The sequence below is a fragment of the Corvus kubaryi genome, unplaced genomic scaffold (assembly GCF_017639235.1).
Source record: "Corvus kubaryi isolate FWS band 111438036 unplaced genomic scaffold, C.kubaryi_AGA036_p1.0 37745, whole genome shotgun sequence".
NCBI lineage: Eukaryota > Metazoa > Chordata > Aves > Passeriformes > Corvidae > Corvus > Corvus kubaryi.
Window position 1 is genome coordinate 1 of NW_024581150.1, and position 8,017 is coordinate 8,017.

General features: G+C 40.4%; 1 long non-coding RNA gene across 2 annotated transcripts; it reads right to left on the bottom strand.

The window, feature by feature from the left end:
* Nucleotides 1–931: 931 nt before the first annotated feature.
* LOC121672108 lies at nucleotides 932–8,017 on the bottom strand. 2 transcript variants are annotated; one of them, XR_006018772.1, is made up of 3 exons: nucleotides 7,942–8,017; nucleotides 2,066–2,261; nucleotides 932–1,094 (listed from the first exon to the last, which is right to left on the bottom strand). It is a non-coding gene; the product is annotated as an uncharacterized LOC121672108 (long non-coding RNA). The 2 variants fall into 2 exon arrangements; XR_006018771.1 differs by lacking the exon at nucleotides 7,942–8,017 and adding an exon at nucleotides 7,326–7,486.

Here is an 8,017-nt window from a genome sequence, read left to right on the forward strand (position 1 = left end):
GTTTAGCACATAAAAAGGCTTGGTTTGTTACAATAAACCATCTTCTTCGGAGCAAGCAAGGAGGTGGGTGTGTCTTTGTTCCCCATTGCTACAAGAAGCAACACAAGAGAGCAAGAGGGAAGGATAGCAGGAATCACAGCCCAACAGTCAGATGTAATTAGGCTGCTATAGCAGCACAACTTTTGCTTCCACAGACACTTTAAACATACTTAGCTGCTCCTCGGAAAATGCAAACCTCCTGATTGTGTTCTTCGGAGAGAGGGTGTACAGAAAGATTTGTGTTTATCACTGGAAAGTTCAGCTTTCACAGCAAAGCTCCACTCCTTCCTTCATTCCTAACTTGTTATTTTATAAATGAGTTAATTTCAATCTATTAGGCTTTTTGCCCATAATGGGACAGCCCAACTCCATTCCCCCAAGCCACCCACTCCTGCCACCTAACTAGCCATAATACAACTCTGCACCAAAACGGCAGGATAGGAAGGGACAGGCAGGAAGGGGCAAGAGTTGGAAGATGGGGTAAATAGAGCCATGCAGTCCCTATTTCCAGCTGCCATGCAGTTGTGTGGCTCACACATAGTGTAAAACTGAATTCTAACCGGCTTCCTGGCTCAGCTGATTTTTAAAAACTCCAAGTTCAGTTGTCTAGGAAACTCCCTGCGTAAGTACATAGCAAAGACATAAATAAAAATCTGTCTGCTCATGAGGGAGGAGACACAGTGTTACAATGCAGCACCATGAATGTAACATGACATTTTTACCTGCCAACATGGTTCTGTCACCACTGAAGCCTAAGCAAAACTAAGCTTAGAGGAAATAGATGTGAACCCAGGTCAAGACCTCCCTCCTGTGGCTAAACACGTCACATTCCTTGGGGATTTCTAAAAGTACAAAAACCTCATGGAAGAAAAAAATTAAGTAAGTCTACCTGTTTCCACAGTTTCAGTCTCAATTTCTTGTTCCTCTGCTACATCTTGCATCAGGTAAGTCTCATCATCATAAACCAGGACCTGAGCAGCGTAACCCTGTTCTAGTCTGGCACTAGGAACTGGCTCCACAATCACTGCAGGGAATTCAGAGACTGGCTCATTTTCCTATAGAAAGGAAAAAAAAAGGAAAGAAAAGAAAAAAAAATGCTCTAAATACTGCACTATTAAACTCTGTGTCAATATTTTCCTCTTATGTTCTTACATTCTTTATGGAATAATAATAATTTTAAATATTTTTAAAGGAAATTTTCTTCCAAAGCAAGAGATTAAAAGAATAAAAGACAGCTATCAGCCATCAGAGGGTGCTTTCTAAATCTCACAGATATTTTCCTGGGTTTAAGGACTTAAAATTTAAACCAGCAGACAGCTTTAAGATACTAGAAAAGAGCACACTTTCTAACGAAGACACTCAGCTGTGGGAAGTGTTTCTCCTCCCTCTGCTTGATGTAACAAAGGCTTTGACTATGCACTGCAAAATACCTACATCTGACCTGTGTCTTACGAACACATGTTTTGGGTTAAGTACATAAGTTATTACAGAAGAACTGACTACTTCAAAGCCTATATGCTCATCTCTACTTATTTAAGGATCAAAATGTCTGTAAAAGCATATATAATCAGTTATAGTGTTGCAGAAGTAGAACACTGCCAGATTCTGTTTATTAAAAGCTACAGGAGAGTAGAATATATTCATTATTTATTGATAAGAATGCAAAACACGATAAAATATGCTGTACTGCCTAAGTTTAAAAGAGGTCCATGTATTGTTCTGCTCAACTTGTTCTATACCTCAAGACACGTCTGAGATCTTTAAAGAAAGCTTAGTACAGAATATAATTTTGTAAACCCAGTCTACAGTTGTACTGCAGACTTCAAAACTTCTTGCTTCCACTTCTGTGATAACAAAATCTTCTATTAAAAGATATTTGAAAAATGGCTGCACTCTTCCTCCTTACACAACAATCTCAGATCCCTTTCATTTGTTTTCACAGCAAGATTACAGGGAATTTTTCTTCCAAATTAAGATAAAAGGTTTCAAAGTTTGATAGTAAGTAAGTGCTATTTAGTTTTCTAACCTCTTGATTTTTTATTCCATTGCTGTCAAACTCCAGGGCAGGGCCTCCAGTGTCAATCACTACTGATGTCATGGCGCATCCCCCGAAGATTCTTTGAGAACTGTTCTCTCTCTCGAAGATAGTAATGTTGATAGCCTCAGGATATCAAAGGCTTGAATTCACAATCCACTGCTCTTAAACAGCTGGGCAGAGGTTACTGAAACACAAAATAATTTAAAGTTATTTGCATAATTTATACTCAAAAGTCTTCCAATGTTTATGAAATCTCTTGCATGCTGCATCTCTACAGCAAAAACTGAGATCAGTGCTTTCTAACAAAAGTCAGAATTTGGCCCAACATTTTTAATAAAACCCATCCGTTAGAAGGCTACAACAACCACTGAGGTTGCAAGAAAACAGGATCGTCTAATACATACTGAAAACAAATTATAATCAATACTCCAATGGGCAAACTCAATGAATCTGCTTTCCAGTAGCAGGAAGCCAGCTTAAACGAAACTAATCTTGCACATTTAGGGAAAAACTTGTTTGGATTCGTACAATGTAACTGCGCTTCCTACAGGCAAGGTTACACTAACAAAAATTACAACTGCTGATCAAACAAATGCTTGCAAACTAAGCAAGGAATAAGCATAAGATACATTTCAAAAGAAAGAAAAAATATACACAATTTAGAAAAAAAATAAGGCTTGTTTTGCTCACATAGGCAGTCCACTTTACATGACAAAGCATGACTCATACCTAACTATATTTCATTTGTAACAGCACAAAAACCCCCCCACAGTTACTACATTATTTTCCATTGTTTCATTTGTAAACCTAGCACCATTTTTTGATGAAAAAGAAAGCCAAGATCTCCTCTGCTCTCCAAACAAGACTCGGGCTGGAAAGCCTTTAACAGGTATCCCTTGGAGCCATATATACCTGTCACCCTCTAGATTTTTAGAACAAAAAGTCTACTCCTTACCTATCAATTATTCCAAAAATCTTTAAGTTCAGAAATATGTAAAATAGAAAACCAACTGTTTATGAGTACACTAAAATAATCAATCAGAAGAAAAAATTTAAAAATCTGTTTTATTGCAAAAACCTTTCTTCTTCTACAGTTTTCCATTTATATACACAATAGAAATATTGCAAATGAATCATAACCCAAAATAGAAATCCAGAAAAATTAAATTGCATTTTAATTTGGAAGCCCAGACATTCCAACCTGTTTCAAACATCAGCATTATTCCTGCAACTCAGACTTGTAGCTACATAATAGCATACCGTGCTTCATATGGTACCTCTGCTTAAGCACGTCACAAAGCTAATTTCATTCTCATGCAGAATATTCATGCAAACAATCAATAATAATAAATAAATATTAATGCAAATAAACAATCATATACTAGACCACATCTGCTGTATATTTATATTTTACGTGCTATAATCCCGCACAGGTGGCCAAGTAACTGCCAAATTGCAGCAACTGAAAACACTCAATACTGTTTACAAGATCAGGTTCTCTCAAAAATATGTGATTTCCATCTCCTGGGTTACAAAAGGTTTAAATTACTTTTATGCTGATCTATCTCTACATAAATCACCAATTTCCTATAGAAATGAAGTTAAGGCAATAAATTAAGCATAATTTTGGGGCATAAATGATAATCTGAATTTTCCAATTGGGGCAGAAATCCTAGTAAGGACCTCACAGGAGAAAGGAAGTACACAGAAGAATGCATGAGATGCTAAATCACAGCATGCATTAAAAGAATAGTATCTTCAGACTGAATACATGGATAGCCCAGCAAGGAACCCGAAGTCTTTATATAATAGGATTTGAACTTCATACTGACATTCAGTCAGCAAAATTTTCAAAACTCTGGCAGGGTAGAGAAAACAACAAGCCCACTTGTCAGCAAGTGAAAAGGTAAAAGAGTTTCAGTTCAGTCTGGTTTAGAAGTTCTAAGTTAAAGCAAACACTCAAACACACCCATACACCTACATGCATGTGAGATTCCCACAGAAACAGCCCTTTCTGAATGAACCAGCATTTGTCTTCTTTTTCCCTTTCCCTAAGTAGTATGTCTCTATGGAAGACTTTTTGCTTCTCCCTCAAATTGCAGTAGGACACTGAATCTATTCCCCATCCTCTCTCCAGCAAGTCCCAACTCATTTGATTCCTGTAAATGCAAAAGCCTGCCTGGTCACTTCCAGGAATCAGCTCAGAAATTCACATTTCCCAAGACTAAGCGAGCCAAAAAGGCCAAAAGACAATTAGACTCTTAAAGTAAGAGATGATTCAGGTTTGTAAGAGACCAGGCTGTCCCCAGTGATACAATTAGCCAGCACAGAAGCTGGTTCAAAGTACAGCTAGTTTTGAATTACAGAACAACCTGCAGAAAGATTAAAAATAAAACCAAAAACTGCACACTGCAAATGTAATTCCACTCTGGATAGATGCTTACAATAAAGCAAAATACAGAATAACATCAGAGGAGAAAAAATAAATTTAACACTTCCAAAAAAAATTACCAAATCATATTGTTACAGCTCTGACATCCACTCCTCTTCTTCCTGGTAATGGCAAATTTGGAGAAAAACTAGTTCTGAAACATTTGGAAAAACCCTTACAACCACAAAAACATCCTTGCTGCATAATCTGTTATTTTTATACATATCTCATGGGAAAACAAAAATAAGTCTACATGCTCCCATCACCAAATAATAAAAAACAAAACCCCAACCAAACAAAAAATTCTGAATCTTGAATACTTTGCCTCAACAGCAAGAAGTTTCTATTTACCACTACAAAACACACAACAAAGACTCAAATTTTTTATAGCTTTCACTGGTCAAGACAAGCAATTAGAGCAAGTCTTCAGAGGCTACAGGGCACTTGTCATAAAGGCTGCAAAATACCATTTCCTTCACATATTGAATAGTACATTTATCTGACCGACATTATGTATCCAAGTGTGTGCCCACAAGAAATCCAAATTGTTCTTGTATGTTACTAGCTTAAAACTACTGAAAATCACAACTGTGATGAACACATCCCACAAAAAACAGTATCTTAAGATGATTCCCCTATGCACAGCCACCTATCAAGTTAACAGGGAAGCAAACATGCAGCTCAACAGAATAAAAGATAATAATTGAAAAACAGTGTGGAAAGGATGGCAGAGAAGGTCATCTCTTCTAGGCCAGACTTCAAGTGAATTTATTTAGGACTGGTTTCAAAACAAAACTCTCAATATAAATGTGCAAATAGCTTTAGCACACTTTTATTTTAACTATAAAAGAAACTAGCAAAAAAACCACCCCAAAACACAATGCTTAAAAAAAGATGCCCATACGTGAAAACAAGACAAACATGGAGAAGTCTGGGCAGTAGTGACCAGAGGCAGCTGCTCCCACAGCACTCAGAACCACCACAAGAGTACTTGGAACGCCTCCCTTTTACTCAGCTGGCATCCTAAATCCTGAGGAGAGATTTATGCGGATACCTATACAGATGCAACCGCAAGCACAGGACTCCAGCTAGCAGTAGCATCACACACAGCTTGTTTTTTTCAAAATAGCCTTCTTTTGGTTTAATCAAAGAAAAGTTAAGAATGTTGGCTTGAAAAATGAAGGTAGTTATACGTGGAGAAATACACCGGCCAAGATCACTGCAGAATCCCATTAACAAGAACAAGGCTTCCTAAGGGCATTAAGGTGTTCTTTCATAAGCAGAACCTCAAATACAGCAGTAAATGCCACTATCACTCTGATACATATAAACCATAGCACACTCTGTAAAACATTTCATGTCGACTGAAAAGTCTTTTTAAAGACATTTTCCAAGATCATATTTACAGCTCTTGTTATCTGATTAACACTGGCATGTGCAGAAGAAATGGGAAATTAGCTTTCTTTGTCTGAGACTCAACAAGTCTAAGAAGTGAAAAATTAAGCCACTGAAAAAGCTGTCTGAGCAGAAAAAAGCCCCAAAACTTGTTGCTAAAGTCTGTTGCAGGGATTATAGCAAAATTAGGATACAAAGTAAATCTTTATATTTACAAGGTCAGGGGAACATGCAATCCATGCAGTTTACAGTACCTTACAATTTACACCAAGCACTAAAATTTATAAAGCACAAATCAAAATAAGGAATGGGCAAGGTAGTCCTAGCCACTCCATACTTCCTAAGTTTTCATACAAAAAAGCATTAATTTTATTGCTGAATGCACAGAAATTATTACGTTGGATCAAATTAATGATACATCAAATCCAGTAAAAACTAGAAGACCTCCTGCCATACATATTTAATTTGATAATCTGAACATCCAAAGTTTGCTCTGAAACCTCAATAGCTGAAGCTGATGAACCCCAAAACATGTAAGCTAGAAACTAGTCAGTTAGAAACTATTAACGTTCTGCAAAAAGCTTTGTGGTTTCAGCAGGCTTCTTCTGGACCTTCCCGTATCTCATCCTACTAGCAGGCTCTCTTCCCACTCCTCTCTATTTAAAGATACCCTGAAACCTTCTCTTCCCTCTGACAGAAATCTTACATATTTACCCTTATTTTGTACCTCTCTTTCCAGCGAGTTGATTGTTGGTCCTTCGCAATCATTTCCACTCCCCCACAAGCCAGAGTAGGGAGGAATTATTCATCGTTTTACATAATAAATTAGCAGAGACGATTAAATTAAATGGTGAGGATGTACGTTTTAAAAAAAAAACCCAACACACACACTCTAAAAGGAAGCAGTGTGAGTAAATTCCATAATTAGCTTTGATAGGATATTCTCGAGGTCAAAAACTTGTAAGATTTAAGTTAGACAACTTTATGAAGGCAAAGCCCCTGAATGGCTTATGAGACTATTGAACATAAAGATGTGTCTAACAGTCTAAAGTTTAGGCACCTTCTGAACCAGATACTACTGAAACCTGAGAGATGAAGAGTGTGTCACTGACAGCACCACACAAAAGAACCATCCTTTTCCCAGCACCTTTCCTAAAGCTGATCCTGTCTACTATAAGAGATGGCGTGAGAGGAGAAGGAAAAGCAGTAAGGATTAGACCCAGAACCTGTTTTTAAACTTACAGTAAGGTTGTGGTGTCTTTGCTTAAGAAGTTGAATGACTAAAGAAAAGTCCCAAGAAAGATAACAGTGACTAGCCATAAGGGAGGAAGCAGGAAGAATGAAAAACTGAATTATTCAAGTGGGGAGAGACAAGAGGGAGCACATCCAAAAAGGTAACAGCTAAACACGAACTGGGCTCACCCAGCACGACGTTTTACAGTCACGGTATAATGAAAAGTATGCCAGACTTCTGCTGTTTATCCGTGGTGCAAGCAGCGATCCCAGGGACGAGGCACGGGAAGAGCGATCACGCATGACATCGAGTGTCCAGCACGCCCGGGCTGCCATGTTTTCCCGACGCCCTGGGTAAACAAGGCGCTGCCCCTTGGCGCTGCCCCAGTCGCCTCCCCGCTCCGCCGCCGCCCCGCTCCCAGCACAGCCCGGCCCGGCCCGGCCCAGGAGGCTGCGGGCCCAGCCCGGGAGGCCGCACTGCCTCGGGCTGTTTACACTGACAGCGCCAGGCACCGCCCGCCGCCCCCTCCGGCGGGCGCGGACCCCGCGGGGAGCCGAGTCGGAGGGAACAGGGCGGCCCCAGCTCCTCCGCCGCAGCCCGCGCGAAACCGAAAGTGTAGCTGCGGAGGGCGGTTGGTGGGAGGTGCCGCCGGAGCGACCCCCGGCCCCACCACCTCGAGGCCATCTCACACACCCCGGCGGCCGCCCCCGAGACGAGACGGCCCCGCGGCCTCTTGGCAGGGGAGCTGCCGCCTGTCAGCGCCCGCCCGCGCGGCGGTGGCAGGAGCCGACACCGCGCCCTTACCGTGCCCGTGCGCCCGGAGGCCGCATCTGTCGCCCGCCCGGGCCAGAAGCAGGAAGCGGCAGCGCCGTCCGGGCAG